The sequence below is a fragment of the Cyanistes caeruleus genome, chromosome 4 (genome assembly GCF_971803275.1).
Source record: "Cyanistes caeruleus chromosome 4, bCyaCae1.hap1.1, whole genome shotgun sequence".
Classification (NCBI taxonomy): Eukaryota; Metazoa; Chordata; class Aves; order Passeriformes; family Paridae; genus Cyanistes; species Cyanistes caeruleus.
The window spans coordinates 36980077-37008032 of NC_141704.1; the positions used below are offsets into that span (position 1 = coordinate 36980077).

At 36.3% G+C, this 27956-nt stretch overlaps 1 long non-coding RNA gene across 1 annotated transcript; it reads right to left on the reverse strand.

Moving 5' to 3' along the window:
• On the reverse strand, positions 1-27930 carry LOC111937358 (uncharacterized). Its single transcript, XR_002868576.2, has 5 exons — positions 25573-27930; positions 23125-23308; positions 6984-7081; positions 3751-3910; positions 1-3658 (listed from the first exon to the last, which is right to left on the reverse strand). It is a non-coding gene; the product is annotated as an uncharacterized LOC111937358 (long non-coding RNA).
• Positions 27931-27956: the final 26 nt, after the last annotated feature.

Genomic DNA, 27956 nt, shown 5'->3' on the forward strand with positions numbered 1-27956 from the left:
TACCAAGAAATCAATAATGTTTTATTAACATATGCTTCAGAGAAATATTACAACAGAAAAAATTGGAAATAGTTGCATCAGAATAAAAAACATTCCCTCAAACAGTCCCAAAGGAAATTGGTACACAAAAGCAAAGGAGATGGAGCAGTAAGGCAATATGTGGAATAGCAGCACTGTAAGGAATTTGTCAGAAGTTGGTTTCTGAGCCCAACACACTGTCAGCCTTCATCTCAGTTCCAGAGAGGAAAAGAACAAGCACTTTCAGAAAGACATGCAAACAGAGAAAAGAATTATTTTTTAATCCCTGGATTACATATCAGATTTGCTCTTAAACATGGAAATAAAGAATCTGGACCAGTTACTAACAGGGTAGACCTTTCTTTGTTTCCTTCCTTACTTCCAAGCATTTAAAAATTCATTGGCATTTCTCTGTATTCATTTTGGCATGTGTTTATTAGCTATATTAAATTCTTAGCTAAGGGTTTCATATACAGTGTTATCTTTGGCAGAAAATGAAAGATGCATGAACAATTTAAATACTGAACACTGATGTAAAGATGGATTGTCTCGTTACAAACTGATTTCCTCCCATCAAACTACATGGGTGAAGGATGAAAAAACAAAATGCAAAAAACATGGTAGTCAAAGTGATGACACACTAAACCATCTTCCAATCATTCTCAATAACTCTACAACTACCGCATGCTATCCTGATGGCCCCATCTGAGTTGATGATTTTTCACAATGTATTTCATGGCTTCCATCCCTACATGAGACTTTATTACTATCACATAGGAATAAAAAGCCATAAAACACTAGAGTGAATTTATCTTGATCAGATGCAATACTTATTTTCTTCACATGATTTCACCACCATTCCAAAACTAACCAATGATTTCATGCTACATTACTGAACATTTTAAACTACATTTCAATGACAAGAAAGACACTGAAATGGTTACATCACAAATTAACAGAGCTTTAGCCTTTAAACACATTCCTACCTACAAGAATCAAGAAACAGTCACATGACACAACCATTTAGTTCACTGATAAAAGACAGGACACCACAGAAAAATATCACTTCCACATACATCTTTCAAGACATAAGGAAAGACAAGAGACACAAAAGAAACTGGTATAGATAAAGGCTATGAAAGCACCACTACCAGCATCTTTTTCCTAATTTTCCTGAGTAACTTCCTGGCATGCTTTATAAAAAATCAGCCTCCAACACTAAGACATCTTTAAGACATCTGAGCTTAATTGCAGCAACAGGACAAGATTCCCTGCTTATGACACTAAAACAGCTACTGTCACAGAGCTCCATGACCCTCTCATCCTTGGACTTTTGCCCTCTTGGCTATGACAAATTTACTATAGCTCCAAAGTCCATATTTCTCCTGATGAAAAACCAAATGAGACAAATTATAAAATAGCCTTATTTTCTAACCCAGACTATAATACTGAGGTCCTGGTCTGAACACAGTTATTTATTAGTGTAATTACTATTCATCTTCTTATTACTACTAATTGGCCAAGTAGAAACACAAGTCTCTAGGGTCATTGAAAAGTCAATACAATAATTTAACTGCCATTTGAAAATAATTTTGCTTGTGCACTTGCAAGCAAACTAGGCTGCATCAGAAATGTCTCAAGCTAAAAGTCTATGCTTTACCAAAAATATTTTGCATCTTCCCAGCCATGTAAACCCACTGGCATGGGACCAATATTAATTCTGATCTAGTGTTGACACTAGAACTCAAAATTAACTCGGGTTTGATTTATATACTGCTATCCTTTCTCGCCTACCAAATCCTACTTCTTGCATAATATAATGTTGATAGCATAGAAAAGAGCGAGAAATTATTAAATGAAAGGAAGTGCATAAATAAATTCAATTATCATGCATAAAACATGCAAATGACTTAAAGACTGCATATGAAACTCTAGTTTATATTCATTAATCTCAGGTTGCACTTTTGAGGGAGAAAGAGACACTAATCAGATCCGGATTAATGCACTCCCAAACCTTCCCATTTGTTTTTAGGAGAGGGTTAAAATAGATGTATTAAAATAAACACAGCTGCTCACCCCCCTCAACCCTGTTTCATTTGTGGAAGAAAGTGAAAACTAAAAGTTATATCATAGGCTTGAGAATCTGGGTTTTTCCTGAGCTCCTCAGGACTTCCACTTATTCATGTCACTCTTTTTATTTTATTTTAATGGAAGACAACTTTGTAAACTAATCCAAAACCAATCTACTGGCTTGACAGAGAGAGCAGGGTGGGAAGTGTTTGGGCTTGCCTAAATCATCCCCACTCTTCTCCTTTCCCTGAATAATCCTGAACCCCTTCATCCTGAATAATGATGCAGATGGATCATTGTAAACTGCATGCAGTCACTCCCTAAAGGGGCTCCATCCAAAGCTGGCACATTGCTGCTTCATTGTGTGGGAAAAGGGAATTCACAAGTGGGCTTATGCAGCCTGGCTTTGCTCACCCAGCCAGTAGAAACTCAGTACAGAATAGGGCCAAACACCTTTATCCTGCCACCTGCTCCAGGTCTCGCTGCCCAGGGATTCTCCCCCAGCCTCTGCCCAATCATCTGGCTTTAAAAACAGCAAACCCCCTCCTCCTCCCCTCCCCTCTCCTGCTGGAGCTGGGTGCCAGTCCCTGCCACTTACCCCTGCCTAGGGAGCACCCAGGGACAAGCCACTGAGGATGAGACCAGTGCCCGCAACAATGATCACAGGGGAAGTAGGATTCCTGGGGCTGATCCTGCCACAGGAGAAAGGTAAGCACGTGGAAGAAAAATGCCCAGAAAGAAAAAAGAATGGAAGGTCCCATTCCTATCCACTGGGAGAGGAAGGTTATATAAAGCAAACAAAAAAGGTCACCAAACTAATTTCGTACTGAAACCAATGAATTTAGATTAGAGGCCCAAAGGGGAAAGGTTAGGATGTTATCAGTGACATAATTTCTCTTCCCTTTTGTTAAAATGATTGGATATTAAACCCCTCCAACACAATGGGACACACTTTCTGCAGGGTGGAGGGAAGCATTCAAAAATCTTACATTTCTTTGATTATTTTTTACATATTATCCTCCTGAACTACAGACATTACACCATGAAAGCACAAAACACATACATGTAGACTCAAACATATATTCAGACATATGGTTTCAGACACAGACCGACTTCTGCTGACAGCCTGATTCGAGAGCTTTTTATCAGAATTAATTTCTGCGTGTTTGCAGATGTTAAATTACTCACAATAAATAACAACAATAAGGCTGAAATCCGTCAACATTTTGACAAATATTCAGAGAGCTGTTTAGTATATGCTTATAATATTCATTGCTCCTAAAAAAGAAAATGATCATACAGTGACCAAACCCTAAGTAAGAGCTAAAGATATTCACCTCATGAAGCCATTTCTCAACTAGCCCCTTGGCATTTGCTGGAATTATTCGCAGCGTGAGCTCTACTTTTTCATTTTCTGCTGACTCCATGTGGGTAATTTCTCTCTTGTGATTAAAAGTGAGCTTGTCAATTCCTTCAAAGCATTTCCTTAGGTGTGGTTGGAGGTGGAGTGGATCCTTTGTCTCAAAAAGTATTCCTAAGAGATCATTGCTGCATCTAGGGAAAAAAAACCCTGGAAAACGATAAAAAATGAACTTTAGTGGTATTTATATAAACATATTTTACACCAACACCAACAGCAGACAGATGAAATGGACTGTTTACCTTGGAAAGAATAGTCTTTTCTTCGCCAGATAATCATTCAAGGCCTTCCTGAATGTCATCCAAAAGCGATTCTGCCTCCTTCAACTTATCCAGCATCTGGGGCTGCGAGATAACCCTCGTGGCATTGGTCTCCTTCACTGACTCCTTCGTTATTAGCCTCCTGGTGGGTGAGATAGAATACAGTGAATGTAATAACCATACTTCACACAACAGGCTCTCTCTCTCTTTTAAATTGAAAATCCCCTTATTACAAAACAAGGGGTGTTCTTTTTCTTCTACCTTTAAGTAGGACTGCCACATTCATTGCTTTTTACAAAAACGCAGCTGCTTTTTAAGCTACAGATAAATAGAATCTGCTAGGCGGTAATTCTGCTCAGTCTGAATGTATTATTTTCTAAGTCACTTTGGTGAGGCACTTTTTATTATGAACTGGAATGAACAGGGAAAGTCCTTTTCTCGACTAATTATGACTATGCTTTGTTCTATACTATTAGCTTACAATGCCAGATTGGTCAGCTTTTTTTTTTTTTCTTTCTTCAACCAGTTCAACAAATTACCATGCTTTTTCTGGGAAATTAGAGAGCTAATTATTAAGACTTTATAGACTAATGATGAAAATAAAAATAACACTGAACAATAGTGTATCAATAACGTTCACACAATCCCTTTGATATGCACAATGCAATCTCCTATTTTAACATCACTGGACAGGAGTTACTTTGGCTCAATCTACAGCATTTTCTTCTCAAAAATATTTGTTAAACTCGGTGTTTTCTAAGTGAGGAAAAAGCAAACCTGAAGCACATTTTTCATATACCTGGTATATTATTATTGTACTCCCTATTTATGAAAACCAGGAAAGACAGAATAGAAAGGAAAGTAACAAAGACATTAAACCAGGAAAACATAAGGATATCTGTTGTTTCCCACTATAAGACATAATATAGTATGTTTGATTTGAAAGACACTTGTGGTTTGTTCATTTTTTATTTTTTTTTAATTAGCTACTTTAAGGAATGGATTGGTTTGCAAAGAGGATTTGGATATTCCTCAGTAATAACAAAAACTGGAATATTGTTCTGAGGTGTTGAGGCCTTCAGCAACCCACAATGCCTTACTTTGACAAAGTAAAACATAGCTACATTTAGCTTAGTGGTTGTCCACACTGACACTCCAAGAAAAGAAATGTAAGCATTTAGATATCACAGCATAGATCCTTTGATGTAATATATACTATGCTGAATGAAATTCATATAAATAAACAAACAAACAAATAAATAAAATATTTTAAAAAACCACAACCTTTCTCCTTGAAATTAGTTTTCAATACTTTTAAATGGAAAACCATCAATATGGTTTGACATCACTATGACAGAAAAACCTGTCAGCAGAAATGCTGCTGCCCAGCATTCAAAATTGCAAATTAGAAAGAATTCTGGAAATAAGAACTCATTCCGTGAAAGAAAACTCACATATCTACCACCTTAATATCCCACTTGCATTCAAAATTATCCCATTCTTATGAATTTTTGCCTGAAATATTATGTGGGCTATTTATAGTATATTTTTTCAAGCATCAACTGTAAAAAGATAGGTATATATAGCCAACAACAGTGACATTGCTTTGAAAAGCTAAAACCTGCTATTTCCATGAGGTATTTCTCAGACCTCTGATACTTGGACTATGGACCCTTTTGGGTTGCTTGTCTAGAGATCAATCTGAATACTAGAGTATCAGAGGAAGCCTGATTCATCTAGACTAAAAAACAGTTGTTTCTAAGAAAAAATAGCTCTATATGTATCAGTGGAGTTTCCAAGATGAGAAAGTAAATGAACACATCCACACAAACATTTATTTAACTTTATTTTAATAGCAAGCTGGGTGTTTGTGTACACTTTAATATGTCCCTCCATATTATCTCTGAAATAAGGACAAGATCTAGCATATTGCAAATTTAGGTATGTTATCTTTTGCAGTAAAATAATGAAAGAATTTTGAAATGCTTTTGCCTGCTTGATTAAAAATAAAACTGGATCTTTCAATTTAGCAACATTTCTTTTCAGGAAGTGACAGTAAGAACACTAAAAAAAATACCTGTGAATGTGAGAAGCCTTGCCAATGTGGGATACTGTTTTTCTTAAATTAATTTCAGAATTAAAGATATCCTCAGTAATTTTGTTGAGAATGCCATTCTTTCAGGCATGGCAGGCTTCAGATTACTGATTATCCCACTTTCAACATGGCTAGTATCAATGGAGCACAACATATTTTGATTAAAAAGGACCCTATTTCATTTTAGCTGAATCAATTAAACACAGTGAAATAGTCAGATTCCATCCTGTGCTCATCCTCGGCTGAGCACTCCCTGAGAGCTTTTGATAATAGCCAGGGTTATGGTACAAAGTGATTGAGTGACTTGACAAACATTGCAGCCCTAGCAGAGGTCCATTTACATACAGGGGCAAGATCCATAAACTCCCAGTTTTTTACTTTACCCATCTGACCATGTTTCCCTTCACTTCAGAAGACAGAATCAAAATGAAGAATAATTCAGAAAAAAAAACCCAACAAAAACAAACAAAACAAACCACAAAAAAAACCCAAAAAACCCAAACCTCCTATCTTTACCAAACCATTTTGTAGCTACTCCTTTCCCTCGTAACTCTATTAAAATAGCTAGAAATGTCTTCCAATGTATTACTTGCATGATTAAAAGCAAGTGTTTTACAGCTTCTTTTAGATAGGTATACATTTGGAATATTCTGCAGGTCACTCATTAGAGGATCAGATATAAATCTAAACACAGAGTTAATATTTCAGGGAAGAGACAGCAGTAAACTTCAGCTTTTACAAATTTCAAAATAATTTAAGAAATATTTTGATAAAAACGTTCTTTTCTGGTTTCCACTTTTACTTCATGGCGTACAAAGAGAAACAAGACGTGCAGAAATGGTTGCCTTTGTCACTTGAATCCTAACTTATTGGGAGGCTGTGTCTCTATTGTTTCTGAGCTCATATCATAAAAGCGAAATAGAAATCAATTTAAGACAATGAACTTTAAACTTTACTTTCCCCTCAGTATTCTAAAGTGGCACAGCTAAGTTGGAAAAGTTTTAAATAATGGAAATCAGTGAAGCCTAAATCACACACAATGGTGAAAGCTGAGATGCGAGATGGAGATGAAATCTAAAAGCTAATTAAATTCAACAAGAGCCTCTCAAAGGCAACATACCAGCTTAGCCTCCCATGCTAACATTTCGTTTTGAAGGGTGCAGTAAATGGAGGGCCTTTCATGGCTGCAGATTTCACAATATGATCCACCAGCTAAACCTGAGAGCGGAGAGAAAAAAAGATTTAGATGCATGGATTACTGTACTGAATAGATGCCAAGGCCAAGATAAAAAGGAAAGATAAGTTAGGGCTTCTGAGGAGCTAAATTTGAAGCCAACCGGCAAAACGGATTGAACTTTATTACCTCTAGTCACTGAGAAATTCCCTAGACAGTTGGATGTAATTTGAAAAGGTCAGAAAAAAAAATTTCCTTCACAGTATTATTGCTTCATGCTTTAAGGGTGTACGATTGTGAGATGCCAGCTCTAATCATTTTTATTGACTTGCTCTAGAGAGACAGACAGATGCACAGGGAGCCACGACAGACAGATAAGACGTATCCTACCTTTGTTTCCATTTTTAAAACATATCACAGAGTATTAGGGATGTTTTAATGTTAATCACTTCATTTTATCCTTTGCCATATCTGAGAAGAATTTCCTTGTTTCTCTAAGACAGCACAGAAGGGAGGAGGGAGGGAAGCCCTGTGCATAACATCGGAAACTTGCTACAATTTTTCATATTTGATCTGAGCACTCATTGAATTCTATGTGAATCTGAAATACATAACTGAAAATCAGTAAGTGTAATTTTCTAGACATTTTTAGGTACGCTCAGTTAATTTTTTTTTCACCTAGAGGGGAGCAGATCTTACTGAATAGATTATAGGAATGACCTTCAGCATACTGACAGTACAAGCTTTATTACCAGTGTGGCTGTCTTGGGGAAAAAAACAACAACAGTATACAAAAAGAAACCTCATGAAGAAACAGAAAACAAACCCACCCCAATTAAAGTAATTCAATTCTTTGACTTAGCATTCACAGATGTTTGCAATCAAATATGAACACTTGCTAACATTACACATACAGTCAATTTTTCGTCATGCAATTAAAATCAAAAGAGATTTAAGAACACAAAAGAAGAATTATCCATCCCAACCCCTGGAAAATTTTAATTAACATTAGATTTTATTTTGCTCAGAAGATATTTTTCCTTCCATTCATAATGCAAGCATATGTATTCCATGTATCCTGACCCTGAATGCACAGCAGAGGCAATTAATGGCCATTAAAGTACAGCTCTGTGAGTTCCTCTAGTGTATAATGTTTATGGACCCCTCCTGCAAGCTGACTCAGCCTGTTTCCACTTGGATAAGAAAGCCATTTCCATATGGTCATATTCCCTCCCTTCAAGCCCTGTACATCACAGGGTAACATGAAAATTGCAGCAGAAGAGTTACATAAATATATATATATATATATATATATATATATATATATATATATATATATATATATAGTCAGTCCTCCAGAACTTTATGACTCTGAAGGGAAGTCAGAAACAAAAAAATTTGCTAACCTACAGCAAATAACAAAAAGCATCAGGAATTGTTCTGCTAATGGCAGCAGATACTTTCAATTGAAATGGACTTTCCAATGGACAGGTAATTTAAATATAAGACTTTCTTCTACAATTTAGGAAGCTCTTGAAAGAAGAAAAGAGTGTTTGTGGAGTGGACAAGTGCCTGTATGGAAAAGGGGCTGGGGAGAAATAATCACTAGATTTATAAGAGTTGATTTAGTCTCTACTACTCTTACTTTTTAAAATCAGGTTTCCACTGTCAGCTTCAGGATGATGCTGAAACTGAAATAGGAATTTAGATGTGTAACTACAGAGGAAGTCTCCAGCTTCTGAGGCACCATGACAACATTGTGATTTTTATTCTTGTTGTTTCCCAACAGAAGGAGTGAGAACAGAGAAATTAAGTTCTGTTGTCCTCCTGACCTAAGCTCAAAGAGGAACTCATGTACCCTATCAATCTTTTTGCCAAAAAAACCCTATTATTCATCATGACAAGATATTTGTTCAAGACACAAACATTTAATGTCGGAACTCAGTTTTCCAAAATGATTTCCTCATCAACATACTTTAATGTCATTTTCAACACAATAACATGATGCCAGATCATGCCATGTTTACAAGACCTCACTACCTTTGCCGCTATTCCTTTTTTTCCCCGTCTCCTCAAGGGCAGCACATGTTAACAGACAGGCAACTTAAACTCTAATCCATTGTATCACATAGGGAAGGGGTAGATCTTTGAAATATTTCATATGATGTCCATCTCACTCTAGCACAAAAAAACCACGTGAGAAGCTGATCCTATTTAAGCCTCACACACAGGTGACAACACTCTACACCTTTTTGTAATATTTTTTATGATACTGTTTGCCTTCCATATGATTATTAGCCATGCTGATGGTAAAATTGCACAAAATTAAAAATATTGCTAACTTGCATATAAAAGTAGGTTTAGTTAACCACCAAAACAGTTTTCTCAGAAAGGTGAGAAATTTTCAGTTACTTCTAATCAGGATTTCATTTTAAACAATATTCTCACAGTTGAACAAGTGTTTTGGTTAGGTGCAGGAATCACACTTCTTTCCTTTCCAGCTTTTAATTCTAAAGTGCTGTGATCCAAGTGGAACACCACTTCGTGTAACAGGATCCCACAAGTAGGATGTCTTACTTTCTGTATTTCTGTGTGTGACCAGGAGACTGCAACATTTATATATATTTAATTTGAAAATGAAAACCTTGCAATTCTGTGTCCCAACAATGAAAGGAATTGTAGGTGCCTTTGTCTTGTGAACACTAGATTACTGAAACCCATCCAGCATGTGATTTTAGCCAATTGAAAAAACATGAATCCACTCAATATTTTTTTTTTGTTGGAAGCACATTACCATGAGAGCTACAAGACAGGTATTCCCTGTAAAGCCTTTCACTCAAATGAATCCTGCCCTTCATTTCTGATACAAAGCCCCTCCTCCCCAAACAGCTGATAACAAAGGAAAATGCCATTTGTCTGTCCTGACCATGGGTCAGTCCTCACAGGACTTGCGGGAGGGTTGCATTCTCATATTTTTTTTACCAAGATTAGATGTCACCCATGTATTCTTCAGTCTTGTTCTGACCAGCTGACATGCTGTACCCTTCTTCTCAAGAGGAAAAAAATCAAATCTAACAAAAACCCCCACAAAAACTAAAACAACAAAAACCTGGCTTCAGAGCATGGCCCAGACACAATCCTAGTTTTAGATGAGCTCTGGCATCACTTGAACCTGCAGCAGGCCATGTTGCTCATGCACATATTTATATTATTATTATTTATTATTATTATAATATTTATATTGATCTCATACAAAGGATTTAGGTAACTGTTTTACAGATGAGGAAGAAATTCTTGAGAGATAGATATAACTACTAAGATTAACTCCAGCAAAGCAGTGTTAGGTGGTGGCTTCCAGTTTTACTACTTCCAAGTACTCCAACAGGTCTTCTTTCTGAAAGGACTAGCTACTGGAAAAGGCTGGTGAGCTTGTTTATTTGTGTGCTTTTGGTGTTGCCTTTCTTTTTGTTGTGCTCAATATAAAAAGTTTCTCAGTGAAGACATAAGAAACATTTCAGCATCTTCCATCATACTGGGGAAGCTAAACCTGTTTTGCGTCCTTCAGAATGGGTCCCAGATATGGATGGTCTTTAAGGTCTTTTCTAATTTGATAACTCTATGATTCTTTGTCAGTTAATCACTTAGTAAACATTTGCTTTCCCTTAAAAGCCACTCTGTGATGTGTGTAATTTGAACCTGTCATTTTTTTTTGCTATACAAAGGAAATACAGCGCTCTCAAAAAAGGCTGCAATACACTTTACTAGGTGTAATGTTTATGTCTTGAGTGGCAACTCATTCTTAAAATAAATTAGACCTTTTTCAAGGCATAGGGGAAAAGAACACTTTTGGATTTACTATGGATAATACTACATTTTGTCAAATCCTCTCATGTGCACACTGATACAGCTCCCAGCTCCAATGCCATTAGACTTAACATGCACCAAATTAGGTTTGAGAACAATTAAATGCAATTAAAATACCGTATGTACGTGGTAGAGATAACATTTTATGTATGTTTAGTGGGAAGAAACAGAAAATCCTTTCTTAAATTAAAGTTATAATGAAGTGATCCCAAAAAATATACATATGTGCAGGAAGAATTTATAACTGAGTTTTCCTCCCAGAATTTCATCCAGAAATTCAGTGTTGGTTGATCACATGAGTGAGAATCTAAACATTTGAATAAATAACAGTTGCCATCACTTGAATTTTTCTGTATTTCTAAGAAGAAAAGTGAATATATATTTCCAATCAGCAGTTGTTTTAAAGGATTCTCTGCTACACAGTCCTTAATGATTTGGGAATTTCACATTGAACATTAAACCTTTCACCATTTTTCTAGAGTAAAATTTAAATCATCTGTCAAAAAACATCTTTATTCAGTATTCAACAGTGTATTGTTTAATCCTCTCCAAGTTGTATTCACTATAAATAATTATTTAATAAAACTGAATGTCCGTTTTTGTACTTTTTTTGTTTGGTATTAGAACAGGTTTTGGAACTCAGAACATATAGGTGATCAGACTGTTTAGCTGTCCTACAAAAGTATAATGGAGAGGCAGCCAAGGTTCTTCTCATGCTGTTTGTCATATCACCCAGCAAATTACAGTTTATATAATGCAATACAGACACCACAGGTTTCTTTTTCAAATTTTGTATTCCTAGGACATGAATGTCTTCTTTTTTTAAGCCTCAGAAATCACTCTGATTGAAGTTGACTCTCTGTGGGTTCTACTCCAAAAGTTCAGCTCTGAAATCATTTAAACCTAATAGCTATGGTAAGAAAAGCTCTTTTTAAGGGCAGACTTTCTTTAACATCTACCATTAATTTAGGCATTCAATAATTTCTTTTAAAGAGTTTTCAAGGATTGTTTATGGCTTTCTGTCCTGACACAGCACTGAACCAGACACACAAAAGCTAGAAAGCAGTAATGTGCACTTAATTTTTGCTGAATTCCCTTGTTTGTCAAGTGAAATCAACCTTTCAGTTACTTAATACATACATATAAATATGTATATATTTGCATAATATATTATGCATAATATATTAAATGCATAATATATTAAAAATAAAGCCATTGGTGAATGGTCAGGCCCAAGTTGTTGTTTTACTTGGTACTGTACAAACTAGAATGGATGCACCTGTTGCCCTGAAGAGTCTTCCACTGAGTTAAAAAATAGTGGTTTTATTATTTTGTAGCTGTCCCCTATATCCTTGTAACATTTCAGCGTTTGATCACTTACAGAGTATTTGTCTTTGACAAACAAGCACAAGAGTTAAAATGACACTATTCATATTTATGCCTCTCTTCTGTGTCATGCTATTTATACTACTTTTTTTTCCTTTACTCGTATCAAGATAGTACCTGGAGTCCCCAGCTCCTCCCAGCACAGACTATAACCCAACAATTTCTGTACTTTCCTCCCTCAGAGGCCTTATAACTGAAGTTGGAAATGAAAGAAAAACAAAGGGACTTGCCTAAAATCTTTCTTTTATCTCTCCTTCACACATGCATGGACTTACAGAGTCATTTTTTTTCACTAAAGAGATGAAAGAGACCATATAGAGAAATACATAGTACCAGTAAGGAATCAAAGTTCATACTTTAATGAAGAAATGGGGAAAGAGTTATCATGCATAATATTTTAGAGCACACTGACATTGTTGAGGGCAGACTCAAATTGTATAGGTACAAAAGGAAAAGGCCAATCAAAGCAATAACATTTAAAAGCTACACCATCTAACCAAAAAAAAAAAAAAAAGAAGAAGAAAAAAAAAAAAAAGGCTGGGTAAAATAATATCAAGATTTGATTTTACACATCTGAGAGCTCATGTGCTTAGAAAGAAGTATTTTGTTCCACTGGGAATTTGGCCAAGTTTTCTTCCTTCTTTCCAAAAGTAAAATTTCCATTCTCATATCCTGAGAGAAAATTAACATAAAAATAGTCTCTGATTTAAACGTAGTCTAATACTACTCTGGAGACTAATAAGCATACAGATAATTTTCATCTAAGAAAAAAAGGACTTTTTAGGCTGTTTAGAAAAAGACACTGGCAATTGTTGGAATATGCTCCAAATGCCCCAAAAATGGTCAACCAAAGAGGAACTGTCAAGAAAAAAGAAGAGAGAGATGGTGAGAGTTTTGATAAATTTTCTGTGTGATCTTTACAGCCATTTTGATGGGCTATGCATTTGTACATGCATACACATGAGTATGCCAATTACAGATTTTCACTTTTCACTACTTTAAATGCAGTTAGGCATATTTTTACCTGGTCTTGTAATTTTCCTTCTGAGAATCTATAGGCTTGGAAAAGCCATTATTAAAAAATCATGTCTCTTATAGTAGATACCCAAATTAAATGTTCTGTGTTTATGGCAACATAAAAATGCCACTCACAGATTGTTTCATGACTGCTGTGCAGGCGTCAGTCAGTGCACGCACACACGCTCAGGAAAGAATCAAACTAAATCAAATACTCATAATATTTGTTCTGCTTCTCACTTGGCACAGCTGACAATTGAAACCTGAAATAGTCCATCAACAGACATGCTAACATAAGAAAACTTATTGTCTTATGTTGAGGCTTTATTCATTTCATGGCAGTTCTGTCTGAAACAGGAACTGGCCCAGAGTGTGAACCTCGTGAGTTCCCACAAGGGCACCCTCACACAAACACACATAACAATATCTACCAGAAGAAAGGCTTGCAGCATCATTGTCATCGATGAGGAGGAATGTAGATGGGGGAAACACAATAAAAAATGAATGACTATTGAGGAGAGGTAGTAAGAACAAAGCTATGTGAGGTTGAAAAGCAGACAAGAAATCTCTACTTAATGTCACAGACAAAGGAACTAATGGAGTTACCTAAGGAAGGAGTTTATCCACATAGCTTGAGTCTTCCTTTCTGGGTATATTTCTGCACAGACATGGACAACAAAACAACAAGCAGAGTATCTCTAATGTGGCAGAATAGGTGGTATTGACCTACTCTGCTTTTCCTTCTCTCACTATCTTATGTAGTTTTAGGTAGTTGAAAGTAATTTTTTATAAAAAGCAGACTGTTTCTAATTAGTGCAAAAAAAGTACAAGAGGAATAATTTCATCTGTATTGAAGAACAGAGAAAAATTAATGAAATTTAATTGAAAAGTAGAATAAAAAAGACAAGTGATGTGAAAAAGAAATTTTTAGTTATCACCCTTGATTTGATGGAAGTTTGCAGATAACATACAGTTATTACACTTGCCCTTTTAACATACATATGGTGGTTTGAAATATAGACATGAAGTAAATTAATGAATGAAAAAATGAAGGTTGAAGCTGAATCTGAGCAGAAGAGGCATAAGAACATCTAGCAGAGAAAAGCATATGGAAAAGTTCACATGCAAAATGAGTGTGATTCTGTGATAGCACAGAAATAGTTGATCAAGTAGGAGTTTGCAATTTTTGAAATTTGCATTTTTGAAATGCATGCTGACACAAGACACTTAGAAAAAAATATTCACCATTGGTGGTAGCACTCCCAGATGTCTAGAGCAGCCTAGTAGAATTACACACTTTGGCTTTGCCTTTCAGAGGTAAAAGGTAAAAGAACTCTTTTTTTCAGGTGCATAGCATTACTCACACACTATTAGAAAGGAAGAGCAATTGCATTATAATAAAGACCAAACTGAAACTCATGGTCAGCCTAAAGATCTTTAAGTAGAAGAGAAATATGATCAACAAGAAAAATCAAAATTACCCAAATTGTGTACCAAGCACAGGGAGAAAGGGACAGACACAAAAGAGGATCAGGGTAAACGATGAGGTGAGATACAGCGATAGTATAGAAACGGAGTGAACGTAAAATATCAACTGGACTATAAGAGAAAAGGAGCCTGGAGAAGGGGGACACGAATCTGGAATAGACTAGAGGACTTCACCTCTGGCAGGGTCCTGGAGGCATTTATAACAGGAGCCCTTCGTACCAATGGATACTTTGAGATGGGATGTGAAAGAGAAAGGATATGTAATATGTGCTTCCTTTTCTTGAGGACAATGTTAATTGCTTAATGTTATACAATGAACTTTAAAAATAGAAAACATTAAATTGTACTATAGATTCAGTCTAAAACTGACTTAAAAAAAGCTCAAGTGAGTAACTGAGGTGTATTTTCTGTAAGTGAACTGTAGGAAGTTCTAGTAAACTTGTAACAAAAAGACTACTTCAGAATGCATCAGATCTCAGAAATTCAATGCTGGAAATTGGAATAGATTTGAAAAATGTCAAAAATTTTTCATAAAAGCAGAAGATACTTTTTGACTTAAAGAAGTACACTATAGAAAATTCCCTAATGCAGGAACAGCAGTCTCCTTGTTTTGAGAGATACCTTAATAAGTCAAAGAGCCCACAGAGCCAAAACTGACACATTAGTTGCTTGGAAGACCAGAAACATTGCTCTGATTTTGGAACCAAAAAATCTCAGGAATCCACTGGAAATATCCAAACAGAGAGGGTGAGTATATATAGTCACTCAACTCATTCACAGAGCAGAAACCAAGACAACACAGTGTCTCATCTGTCCTGCCAAGTTAACCCTGTATGACAAGAATTACTATAATGTGGACTGCAAAATAAAAGCCCAAAAGCATTTAAGGAGGAGTTGAGGAGAGAAATTCCCCATTAGCAACAGGTTGGTCTTTCTGTTGTAGGAAAAAAAAAGAAAGTGAAACTCAACGTGAATGGTTAAGAGGCAAGACAGATGAGTTCAAATCAAAGATACATAGAACCAGTACTAGAAACCATTTCCATTCTTAGATGGGCTTGTCCCTGACCAGAGATGTAATGTCGCAACATGAAGTGGGAATGTAAAACCTGTCAAGGTGGTGCTGAGTGAGGAATCTCCTTTGGTATTATTCCTCCTTGGTTCATGTCTGCTGTTCAGGTTAAGTACATTTCATAAGAACCAAGTCTCCTGGATAATTCAAATCTTTTTACTTATATCCATGTGCTCTCACATGTGCTTTAAAACTTGCAGTTCCAGTAGACCAAAAGGGATGTATTTTCCACAGGAATTTGGTGACCACTCACTTTTATTGATACAGAATTTTTTGAGAAATAAAAGAAACATAGGCAATTAGTCCTGACACTGTCTTATTTTTCCTGCATGATTTTTTGTGTCCATCTTATCTGAGGGCTGACTGCAGAGCTCATAATTATTTATTTATTGTTATTTGGTCAATTTATGCCTAAACCAGCTAATTTTGGAACTACAGAAAGATATAAACTTAAAAAGGTTATTGTATCTCTTTACTAAACAATTTTATAAAAATTCTGTAGGATGCATAGTTTGGGCACAGCATGTGTCAGAAGATACCAAACACACCTTTACATTGTCAGCTGGAAACAAGAACCTGTTGCAAGGCTAAATCAGCTTTTGGAAGCTGTATCATATCGTTGCCCTGAGTAACAGCTGACTGCTGCCACCAACATTCTGGCCTGAACTTCTGTTTTAAAGGCCAAAAGCAAATACTGCAGACTTCTTTTGCACTGATTTTGCTCTCAAACAATGGTTGAGTAAAGGTCAAAGTTTGGAGACATTTTCTGCATCAAGTGTTGTCTTTCTTTAAACATTTATGTGGAAGTTGCTGCTTTACTTTCTATGGAAAAAAAGGCCTTTTTAGATTCTTTTAAGCTATGGGTTAATCCATTCATTCTTTCATCTAGCAATTTATTTGAAGATCATCAACTGCCCAAAAGATCTTGTCTATGAATTATTTATTCCCGAAATTTGGTAGTGAGAGCAATGCCTGGACGCAAGCTTCATGATTTTATCCAAACTCTATCTTAAAATTAGTTTGTATTTGTGTAGTTCCCTCTTTCCCTTTCTGTGTTCCAGGAGTTGATGCTTCTCTCTCTTTTTCTCTTTCAGCTACTCTTGCATAAAGAAGTCAAGCTCTATTGAGGGTGGTGAAGTACTTGACATTAAATGGTCTAGTATAACATTTTATGACTCAGAGCTCCTGATAAATGTGATTTATTAGGGATAAAAGCTTTTTCCTAGGTCAGATGTCTGGACTGAAGAGACAGTTCATTATAGAGGATCACTCATATTTAGCAATGTAATAGGAATGAAGCAATTTTTTTATCATAGTGGTCCAAATCTGACTTGTACCACTACTGTTCTCCTCTTCAGCCAGAGTTAATTGTCAGCTGAACAATGAAGGTACCTGGAACTAATTTATTTAGGAATATGTTCCATCTGTAAAGCTGCCGCTAATGGAGTACAAGAGGCCATGACTAAAGGACTCAGGTATAACATTTAAGACCTTAGATAATTACTTGCAGAAAATATCATCAGCTCTATGTGTCAACTTACACAAAAACAGAACTATTGAACCTTTTAAAAAGGAGTATTGTGTCCACAAAACTAAAGTAACCAGGACAATTTCTCTTCACCATAATGGTGGAATAAAAGAGTCAAAAGAGTTCTCTCTCTCTCATTGCACTGAAGAAAATAGATTCTGACCAACTGAGATCAAAAGATCTGACTTTTTTTTTATAACTATAACCCTAAGTATCTATGCTGAACCAGGACCACTACAAATATGTTGAGAACATGTACAAAAGAACTGTCCAAATAAGGAAATTAGACCCTTACAAGTCTAATTATTATTTTGGTACAAATCGGTATAGTACTTACAACCCTGGCTTTTCATTTTGTCAAGACATGGTGTGTAAAGATTTTGATGGAATTACTGTATTTCACATGGGAGCTGACCCCTAAATATTTAAGCTCTGAAGCAAAAGAATAAATGGATTGAAAACTGGACATATGCAGTATGGTGGCTGATCTATATCAAGAACACTTATGCTCTAGATATTCTTTTGTACTTTTTTATGACTTATTTAGAGTTTTGCATCCCACTGAACTACAAAGAGGGATTTAGTGCAATAATGGAATACCTTAACCTGTGCTGCTCTAAATAAAATTAAGAAAATAAATTGCATTTGTATTTTCCTGCACAGATTAATGCAGTTAAAAGCCTTTCCATGACAATCTGAAACATGTAGCCCAATTGTCCCATTACATAAAAAACTGTAGTTTTTTTTTTTGTTTTTAGTTCTTGCCAAAGGAGAAGCCTCTGTTGTTGCAAAAGTTCTTTTAATGAAATCTGCTTAATCTTTCTGTGATTTGGTTTTATTCCATTTACTATCTAGCCTTATTAAATTTGCAAAATAGCTTGTTTATCTATCTTCATTCCGGGAAAGAAGGTGCCTATAATTTGCAAATATGTCAGTCAAAAATAGACCATTCCTGGCTGGCACATTGTCAAGGCACACAATGAGGGAGGCTCCCTCCTCTCTCTCTCACACACGCTCCTTTCACATACACACACTCAAAAATGTATCCAGTAGAGTAAAATATTCACATTAATACTGGAAGCGATGGAGAAGAACCCCAGTCGACATCCCATCTGTTCCCTTGAATTAAATTTAGAATTCATATGTAATATAGACATTTCTGTCTGAATATCATAAAGCCCTGACACATTCAGGCTTTCATTAAAAAGCTCTGAGATGTGACTTGAATAATAATCTGTCTTAGCTAATTAGTATTTTCAGTTTAGCATATTCACTTTCAAACGTATTGCTGTTTGCACATGGTAATTTAGGTAAACAGAGCCCATCCACAGCTGCATCAATTAACACTGCTAATCAAAACTGAATTCAGGTAATTAGGCACATTTATGCAAAAAATGTGTAATTTGTGGGGAAAGCTAGATTCTTCAGTAATATTTCAATAAGTAGGAGTCTCTTTTTGCAAATAAGGCAAGAATATAATGGTAAATCAGCTCTAACATATACATGATACATAGTCAGTCACAGATATCTAAATTAAATCTCACTAATTGGTCTGTATTTTCAGAAATTTGTCAGTATTTTTTTCATAGAAATGTTTTCTTCGGTGTTTCTACATGAAAGAGTGGATTAGTTTTAGACAGAAGTTTTAGCGATTTTAAAAGTTCGTGTTTCCTCAAGCAGTTTTTGAACTGTTGAACATGATGGTCCAACTTGTTCTCATTTTCAGACAGGAAAATTTTAATGAAAAAGCCCCCAACTAAATTAAGTTTAATTTCTTCAAAGAGGGCACATTTTGGTTTACTTTTAAAAAAGCTAGAAATTTCTACCACCATCCATTTCAAGAGTGTAAAGTAGTAAATAACTCAGAAATATCCTGCCTTGACCTACAAAGTTTCACATCCTTTTCTTCCCTTTCTCTCACTTAATCCAAAATTTTAAACCCTCAAAAAACTACAAAAAACCACCCCAAACCCAAACATTTAAGCAATGTAAGAAACTGCATATTTATAAGATAATTTTAATTTCTATTCAAATGGAATGAAGAAATGTTCATTGAAACATTATCCTCCAAGAGTTTTCATATGCAGCTATTCAAGTTATTCAAATTCAATTCTCTGTTATGCACACTTTCAGAAAGCTACACAGGTCTGATGAACAAGGAATGCAATTATCAACTTGCAGCTAATTTTCCATGATGAAAAGAAATACCTCGGCAATTGCTGATTTTTAACAGAAGCCTAAAATTAATCTACAATTTTTGTATCTTCTCTCTGATTTAAGGCTAGCTCTGGGGGAAAATATGCAATACATTTTGTGATGATTTGCAATGTGGAATATATAGCTGCTAAAAACATCATTGTGAAGGAAAAGAATTTGTTACAACTTGAAGGTCTAAGCCAATGTAGCTATTGAAATTGCAGTGTTTTCCAATCATATGTAATGCAGTGCATTTCTCACTATTCAGAAACTTTTCTCTACATGGAAAATTGCAGTTTATCCTATCGTAAAAATATCTTTTAAATGCTGTAGATAAAATGGCCTTAAATTTTCATTTAGCTATTGTCTGAGTAACATATTGAAAGAATATTGAAATGAGAGGGGAAGAATAAAAAGAAAGCTTTTGGCAGGAGTAAAATTTTGAGGTATTTTCTTTACAAATAATCATGAGGACTACTGCTAATGTTATTAATGCTGAATAAGATAATTTCTAAACAAATATCAGACCAACATAAAAGTATATGCAGTTCCCTATGCCATTTTCACTGGGAGCAATAGTGGGAGCAAACAAGAAATTTTAACTGCACCTTTTTTTTCTGGGTTTCTTTTTAAGAGGGCAACAGTCACCTATATGACATATCACACACTAAGCACCTCACCGATCCCTCATGTGACTTGGTAACATGGACATACAGAGAAGATCATCAAAACAACCTTATGTGACCTGCCTCTGAGGGAACCTGCTTGCTAAATGCTTTTTCAAAAGAGCAAAGCAAAAGGCGCAATGACAAACAGTGTTCATTTTAGATATTACAGTCTGTAGGAAGTGAGGACAGTGACAACATCCTTGCCTCCTCCCTCCTCCACCAGCCACATTCTTAGCACTTTTTTTGCCTAAAGGAGTCAGATATAGTATTCCAACAAACTTCCCAGAAATGCTTTACTGCACTGCCCTGTCTCTTCAGCCTGAGTGCCTCAGTGAATATTAAGTAAGCACAGTTAGGAGAATCTCTACACTGAATAAATACATATTTAGCCTGTATTATTACTTCATCATGAGTTTTCCTGATGCACCACCCATCTGAAAATTTTATATCATGCTAGAGTATCATTATTTCATGTGATTTGGAGGGTTTTTTTCTGCAGAGGTTTAATAAATGCATCGTAGTATTAGCTGATAACAGACAAGGAAATAATGCCTATCTCAAAAGAGAAAATGCTATATATGAAAGTTGGCTGGTAAAGGTATTTCTGGCACATGTAGCTCCATTTTTTTTCTCCCCTGTATTGCTATACTGTAAAATATGGTAAATAATTGAGGGACCTCTCTACTAAAAAAAAATTTAAACATTGGATTTTACATTCCAGTTACTGGTAATTAAAATATGATAGATATGTATGACTACAAAGAATCTATAAATACTGTTTTCCTCAATTTAAAGAAAAGTTTCATCCTATTACAAGCACTCAAGAGCATTCCAGAATTATAAGCAAAACAATAAATATTTGAAGTTATATATTTTCTCTACAGAGCATGAAACTCAGTATTCATAATATAAAAACCGTTGAAACGCTTCATGTTCCAGGTATTCATATGGTTAATTCAAGAACATGCAAAAATTTTTAGTTTGAGAAAAGCAAAAGCAAGAGCCAAAACCCAACAATTAGTACTCTACACTTTACATGAGGAAAAAAAGCTCAATAATTTGCTAATGTTGAAGGAAGCGGTAGTTCCATAATTAAAAATCAGGCAGAGATCCTTTTGGCAAATGGATCTCTTTGTTAAACATCCCACTAATCCAAGCCTGAAGGTATAATTCAGTACCCTGGAGGATCCCCTCTATACTTTTGCCAGCTGTTCCATTTAGGTCACTCCACCACAAGTTTAGCTTTTATCTATTCCTCACTTTCTTCGCTGGGTCCCAGAAGTAGCAACCCATCTCTCTGAAGGCTGTTTAAAGTGTAAATGAAAAGACGAGACAGAAGTGAGCTGCTACCTCAGGGTCCTTAATTTCTGAACTGCAATTCCTTGGACTTCCCTACCTTGACAGATGCAATATGAAATCTTCCTTGATGAAAAGTGAGGAGATAAACTGAATATGGAATGCAGATGGCACATTCATTATAATTTTAATGCCTTACAGCTGCATGAAAAAATAGGAAATTTTACTAGGCATAAAGTCCACTCAAGACCAAACAGTTGCAGCAGCCCTTCTGCCCTTCAGCCCAATTCCCAGCACTACTGCTGTTGGCATGCAAGCAAAAGCCTTCAAAGAGCTATTTTATCTCTTCTCAGGTGGTCAGGGAGAGGTGGATTCAAGGAGAGGAAATAAAAAGAAAGCAAAAAAAAAAAAAAAAAAAAAAGAAAAGAAAAAATCCATCTCAGTCTGATCCAGTACTGTGTATGCCGAAGACCAAGAGTCCTGGGTGCAGACCTGACTCTCTTGCCTCCCTCTTCTGGACTGGCAGGTGAAGGAAGGAAACAGTAATCCTTGAAGATTAACAGAATCCTTTCATGTTAAGCCAACCTCAAATAACAAAACTTCTAATTTACCATTATTTTGGTGCTTTTAACAAAAACATAATTTTCTAACAAAATCAACAAAAATATGTGAACTGGATCCATTTATAACAGCTCTAATCAGTGTAAATTTAATCTCTCAGAGAGTCATTACAGTCCTCCAGAATGACTTTCAGACAGTATTCTTCTTCATAACAACACCCTGATTTCTTACTCTGCGAAAGTTAAGTGTAATTCATAAGAAAACAAATCACTGCCTTGACATTCATTTGTCTGCTAAATAAAAATAGAGTCAGGCAGATACTGTAGAAAGAATTCCTAAGTGTTCAACTTTTAATGAAAGATTTATAAAAAATGCAGCAAGCATATTATTGAGGTCTTTCCAATTTAATATTAAGTAATAAAGTTTGCACACACAGACACACACCATAATGTGAAGCAGAGTTATAAGAGCTATTGGAAATCAACTTTCTAGATTTTTTAAATACTGTCCAGTAGCATAGCCACAGCAACTCCGACAACCACCTGCGAGACTTTACACATGCAAGTAATCCCACAGGCTTTAGACAGCTACTAAGATCATGTCCTGATCCTACCCATCCAGCATGACGTGCTGGCTACAGCCTGAGAAGGTGCTTGTTCACCCTTGTCGGAAGGATGGGAATCACAACCGCGAAGCAGCGCAGCAATTCACACACCTGCACTCAGCCTGCGCTGGAGGAAGCGCTCTGTCACTCAAAAAGTACAGTTCCACAAGCTCGTACACCTGACTTTTCAGGATTGGGGAGAAGGAAAAAGCAGCTCAGAGGACAACACAGATGCAACTTAATTCCTAATTCTGCGCTGGCCTGCACAGGTGAGCAGCCCATCTCTGAGGAGCTGCCCTGTGAGGCTGGCCAGGGACCCTCACCTGTGTCACGCTGGCCCTGCACGCATCAGCTGGCTTGAGGTCCCCGCTAGCAGATAAAGCATAACCGCAGTGATTTGCAGTGCTTACCTCGCTGACGCTTCCACGCTCTCCTGCCGGCATTCCTGCACGTGGAGGTTCATGGCAGGCAGCTGCTCCCAACTTCTGCATCCCGTGGCACGGCTGCTCCGCTGGGAGCCAACAGAGCAAGGGCAGGTCGCCACTGGCCGGTTCCACCACAGCCCAGCCGCGCGCTGTCTGCAATCACATCTCACTGAGTGCAAAACGAAAATTGAAACGTTTTTTTTTTCCCTTACACTTAGAACAGTATGCTGTATCATTCGTGTTTGCATTTAAATTGGACAGAATAATTTACTACTGGGTTTTAATTTCAGAAGGGTTAATCACCTCAGCAAAGGTCAGTCAAACTTTAATCTCCAATAAAATTGCGGTAGCTTCAGTCACCTGCAGGACATTTATTATATTCTTATTTCCATGCAAGAGGATGCATCGCTAATCTTCTAATTCTTTACATTAGCACATTTGCCATTAACATTTTACTAAAATTATTAATTCCTCCAAAACTATTACAAGAGCTCATTTCTACACATCTCAGAAGATAATCCTGTTAAAAACCAGCCACATCTACTGTGACATTGCTTTAGTTGTCTGCTCTAATCCTCACAACCATTTGATACTCCAGCCGAGTTCTAACAATGCACGAAGTCTCAATTACAGAAAATATTACAGGCTTTAGTTTAGAACAACAATATACTGTTTTAGTAACTTAATCTTCCCTATTGTCTGCAATCACAATACTAATCTATTTTGTCACTGCTCACAGCATTTTCTATTCAAAACAAAATATAGATTTTTAATTTTGCTTAGCAGCTCTTGAAAAGCAATAGATTTACAAGGATAAGTTAAAACCTAAAATCCATTACAGAGGATAGGAATAATAATGATGATAGGAATATGTTTCTGGCCTGCAGAGAAGTATTTCCTCACAAAACAGAAGTCTCTTTTGGGGTGTAACCCATTAAGAAAATAAAGAAATAATAAAAAAGAGTAGCTTGTTCTTTCAATTAAGAACAATTTATCTGCTATTAAATTGACTGAGAACTGCAAAGTCTCTCAGAAAAATTCACATCAGCATTAGTTTTAAACTGGCACTGCAATAATATCAGCTCAAAATGAGAAAATTATTCAACTCGAAACAGATAATTGTTAAATATAAAAGAGCACATCCCCTCAAAAAATGTTGGTTTCAGATGAACATCAGCTATGCTAGCTACTAAACAATACATTCCTTCAAAAGTCTACTGTAACAATTCCATCTGAATGCTCAGAACTATTTTACCTGTAAAGACACACAGACAGAAAAGCAACAGAAAACTCAGGGAGAGCTCGTTACAGAACCGAAACAAAACGCAAACAATTCATTTCCCAAATTTTAGAAGCTGGTACCAAAAAGTCAGAATTTATTGGGCAGAAAAATACTAATACCACCCAAATACATGGGTCTCCCTTATCCTCCTACCATGGCCATATTAGCTCCTGCGAGAAAGAAATCTTGTGTCTATTTAAAATGGATTTTTTAGCCATAATAACATTTTGACATACCGTAATGTAAATAAACTGTTCTTTCCCATCCCAATATTTCCTTCTCTGTCTCTCTGTCTCTCTCTGTCTCCGTCTCTCTCCTCTTTTTGTTTTAATATATGGCACACAGACAGACACACGCCCCCGTCACTGTCAATATGCACACTCATTAGCAATATGTCAGGCTGGCATTTTCAACACACTCCAGAGCATAACTGAGCCACCACACGGTGCACACACACACACACACACACACACATTAAAATACAATTGCAGAGGAAAAGAGCCCAGCAGAACAATGTTTAACTTGGAAAACTAGGTAAACATACAAAAGGAGTAAGTGAGATTCTCAGGCAGTATTTTGCAAAGGTGCTGTGAATTCCCAGCTAACATCATCGGTGCTCCTCTCTTTTCAAACACACAGACACAAATACACATATACAAAAGAAAGCGTTCTAGCAACACATTCTTATGGTGGATTACAGATGCAAGAACACAGGTTTTTCCCTGTTTTTTAAAATTTTTTTATGCCTTTAAGTTACAGTCCAACTTGAAGTAATGTATGAAAATAAATACTGCAAAAGATAAACCCAAGCTGGACTACGAGTTCCTAAAACAGAGACTGTCAACAGCATTTCTCAGCTTCCAGCTGAGAAAATTAGCTATGAAACAACTGCATCCACATTTTTTTGCAAAAAGCAAACGGCAAGACACGGAAGACCACTTATAAAGGGTGAGTGTCACTGAACTACAGTTTTGATTATTCACCTCTCGACGCATTGATAAAACATATTCTAGATTGCTATTGCAACTGCTTTAAAATACGACAGAATAGCTTCACATGCCACCCTGAAATGAAAGGTATCATCAAAGGACCATGTACTTTATTTTTCAAAAGAAGGAACAGTGGAAAAATGTGTAGGGAAAGAAACATACCTTCAGTTATCCCAGCGAACGACTTTTCAGCACATCTACATAGTCCTGCGGCTCCACCAGTACAAAAGTCAACACTGCTGCGCTTGTGATCTCTGTGACAATGGCATCATACTGCCGGCAATTTTTTCGATTAAACTTCTCAGACATGGTAGCAACTTTGTTAATTATGATATTAGCCAGCTGGCGGGTACAATCAATCACCCACTGTAAGAAAGCCAGACAAAGAGACATCTAATCATTGCAACCAGAGCAGATAAATTTTGTTCCTTTCTTATACGTGTCACAGATTCTATCCCTCCTGACCCTCTACACAGTCATCGACTGTCAAATTTAGATTCAGCAAGCTCCCAGCTTTTCTTTATCCCTGCCTTAGATCTGAAACTCCTGGTTATCAGGAAGACAAGCGTCACCAGCTGTCTCAGAACAGGAAGGCAATCAGGTGAATAGTACTTATTATCTCTCATTGCCTTCTGAGGAGCAACAAGATTGATTTTGGATCAACAATGCATCCAGATCTCAGGCACAGCTACTACAGTGTCAAGTCTAGAATGCAGTGCATACATAAAGCTGACCTCAACCTTTATTAATACTGCATACCAAAAGTTTGAGGGCTGCTCTTCTTTCAGTTTTGTTTTGTGTTGAGTTTGTTGGGGATTTTGGTTTGGTTTTTTTTCCCCCCTAGGAAAACTCTTAAAATTTTTTTCTCCAATGCTGCATTGAATATTCTCCTATTCCAGGACTCCTTCCCCCCACCTCAGAAAACCCGGGCAAGCAGACCGCACCGTTACTCCAGGGACTCTGTTTCACAGTTGGATAGTCTTAATTGGGCCCACAGAAGCAGTTAGCTACCATTAAAGGCTTCTCTGTATACATCTTCCTCCCAACTAGGCTGATTGTACATAAAACCCCACAAGTGAAGCCTATGCTTTGAGAAGGTTAAACACGCAAATATGTTATAAACCCAGAATATAAAAGCATCCTAACAGACTCTGAGCTGATGGTGAATTGCAGCACTGGTCTAGAAACACGAATATATTTGGGTTTTTCTTTTAGAGCAGCATTAAACAATCATACACCCTTACTGTAAGACCTTTTATTACCAACCAAATGCACTGCAAACTAGTGGAAAGTGACTCATATGAAGTAGAAACAAAGGTTACGAACAGAACAGAATATACAGAATAGTTATAGAACAGAAGCTATCAGAATAATGAATTCTAGTACAAAAAACCCCACCAACTAACTTGATACATTTCAAAATGCCTACTGACAGCTCCATTTAACTAAATAGAGTATAATAATCAATGAACACAAATTTATAAGGACGTGAAAAAATTTTTAGGATCAGTTTTTTGTATTCTTGGTACATTGGCTGTCCTGGAACTAAGACCAAAGACTGCTTTTCCAAAACTGTATCTTTACCGAAAAAGTGATCTTATGTTTATTTCACCTTAAAGTAAAGGTGAAAGCTAGTTTAATATTTAAGGCTGAATCCAGCAACACTGTCTCAATCATGAAAAAGATTTTTTTAACTTTACGGCATAAAATTATCTCTGTAATAAATCTACTAAAAACAATATATTTTTAATTGAAAGTTTTCACATGTAGTTCAGCTGAAATTTTCACTCTTTCTTGAAATGCAAACAGAAAATATCAGCAGTTAGAAAACAGCAGCTAGTGGGAGTAACAATTACATCCTGACCTTGCTCCCTTGAAATTAAAGTGCTGCGGGACCCTCTTTGCCTTTGGAGAAGTCAAATTTGTCCCCTATGTGACTTCCTCATTTGGAAAGTTTAGGAGGCTGAACACAGGAATAGAAATTATTAAACACAGCTAATTGCTTTCTGATATTTGTTGGAAAGGATGAGGACAAGAAAATAAATTACGTTCTCAATGTGATGTCACTGTTGAAGTATTCAACCAGCTTCTCAGGTGGATACTGAAGGCTAAACCAGTTCTGCTTTGCATCCTATATCCAAATTGTTAACAAATTGAGATCTAGCTCAAGTACCTCCACAGCACATTGTCACCTATGCAACGGCAGACACTCTTAGAAACTCCTGACTAATTCACTTTATTAGAATATCTACCACCAAGAGGATTTTACTCAGAAGGAAGACCTAAATGAATTATTTGCTTTCATTGCCATTGCTCTACTCAAACCAGATCTTGATTTATTTAGACAAAGCTAAATAGGAAGAAATACTCTTGATTTTAGCACATAGATTTAAGAAAAGAAGAAATAACTGAGAGTAGCAAGTGAACAAGGGACATGAGAAAGCCACAAAAACAGGGGGCTGCCGTAACTACCAATTCGTTTTTCTAGAAGGGGAACCAAAATCATCAGATACATTAGCCTATCTGTAGCAGTATCTCCAGTCAGA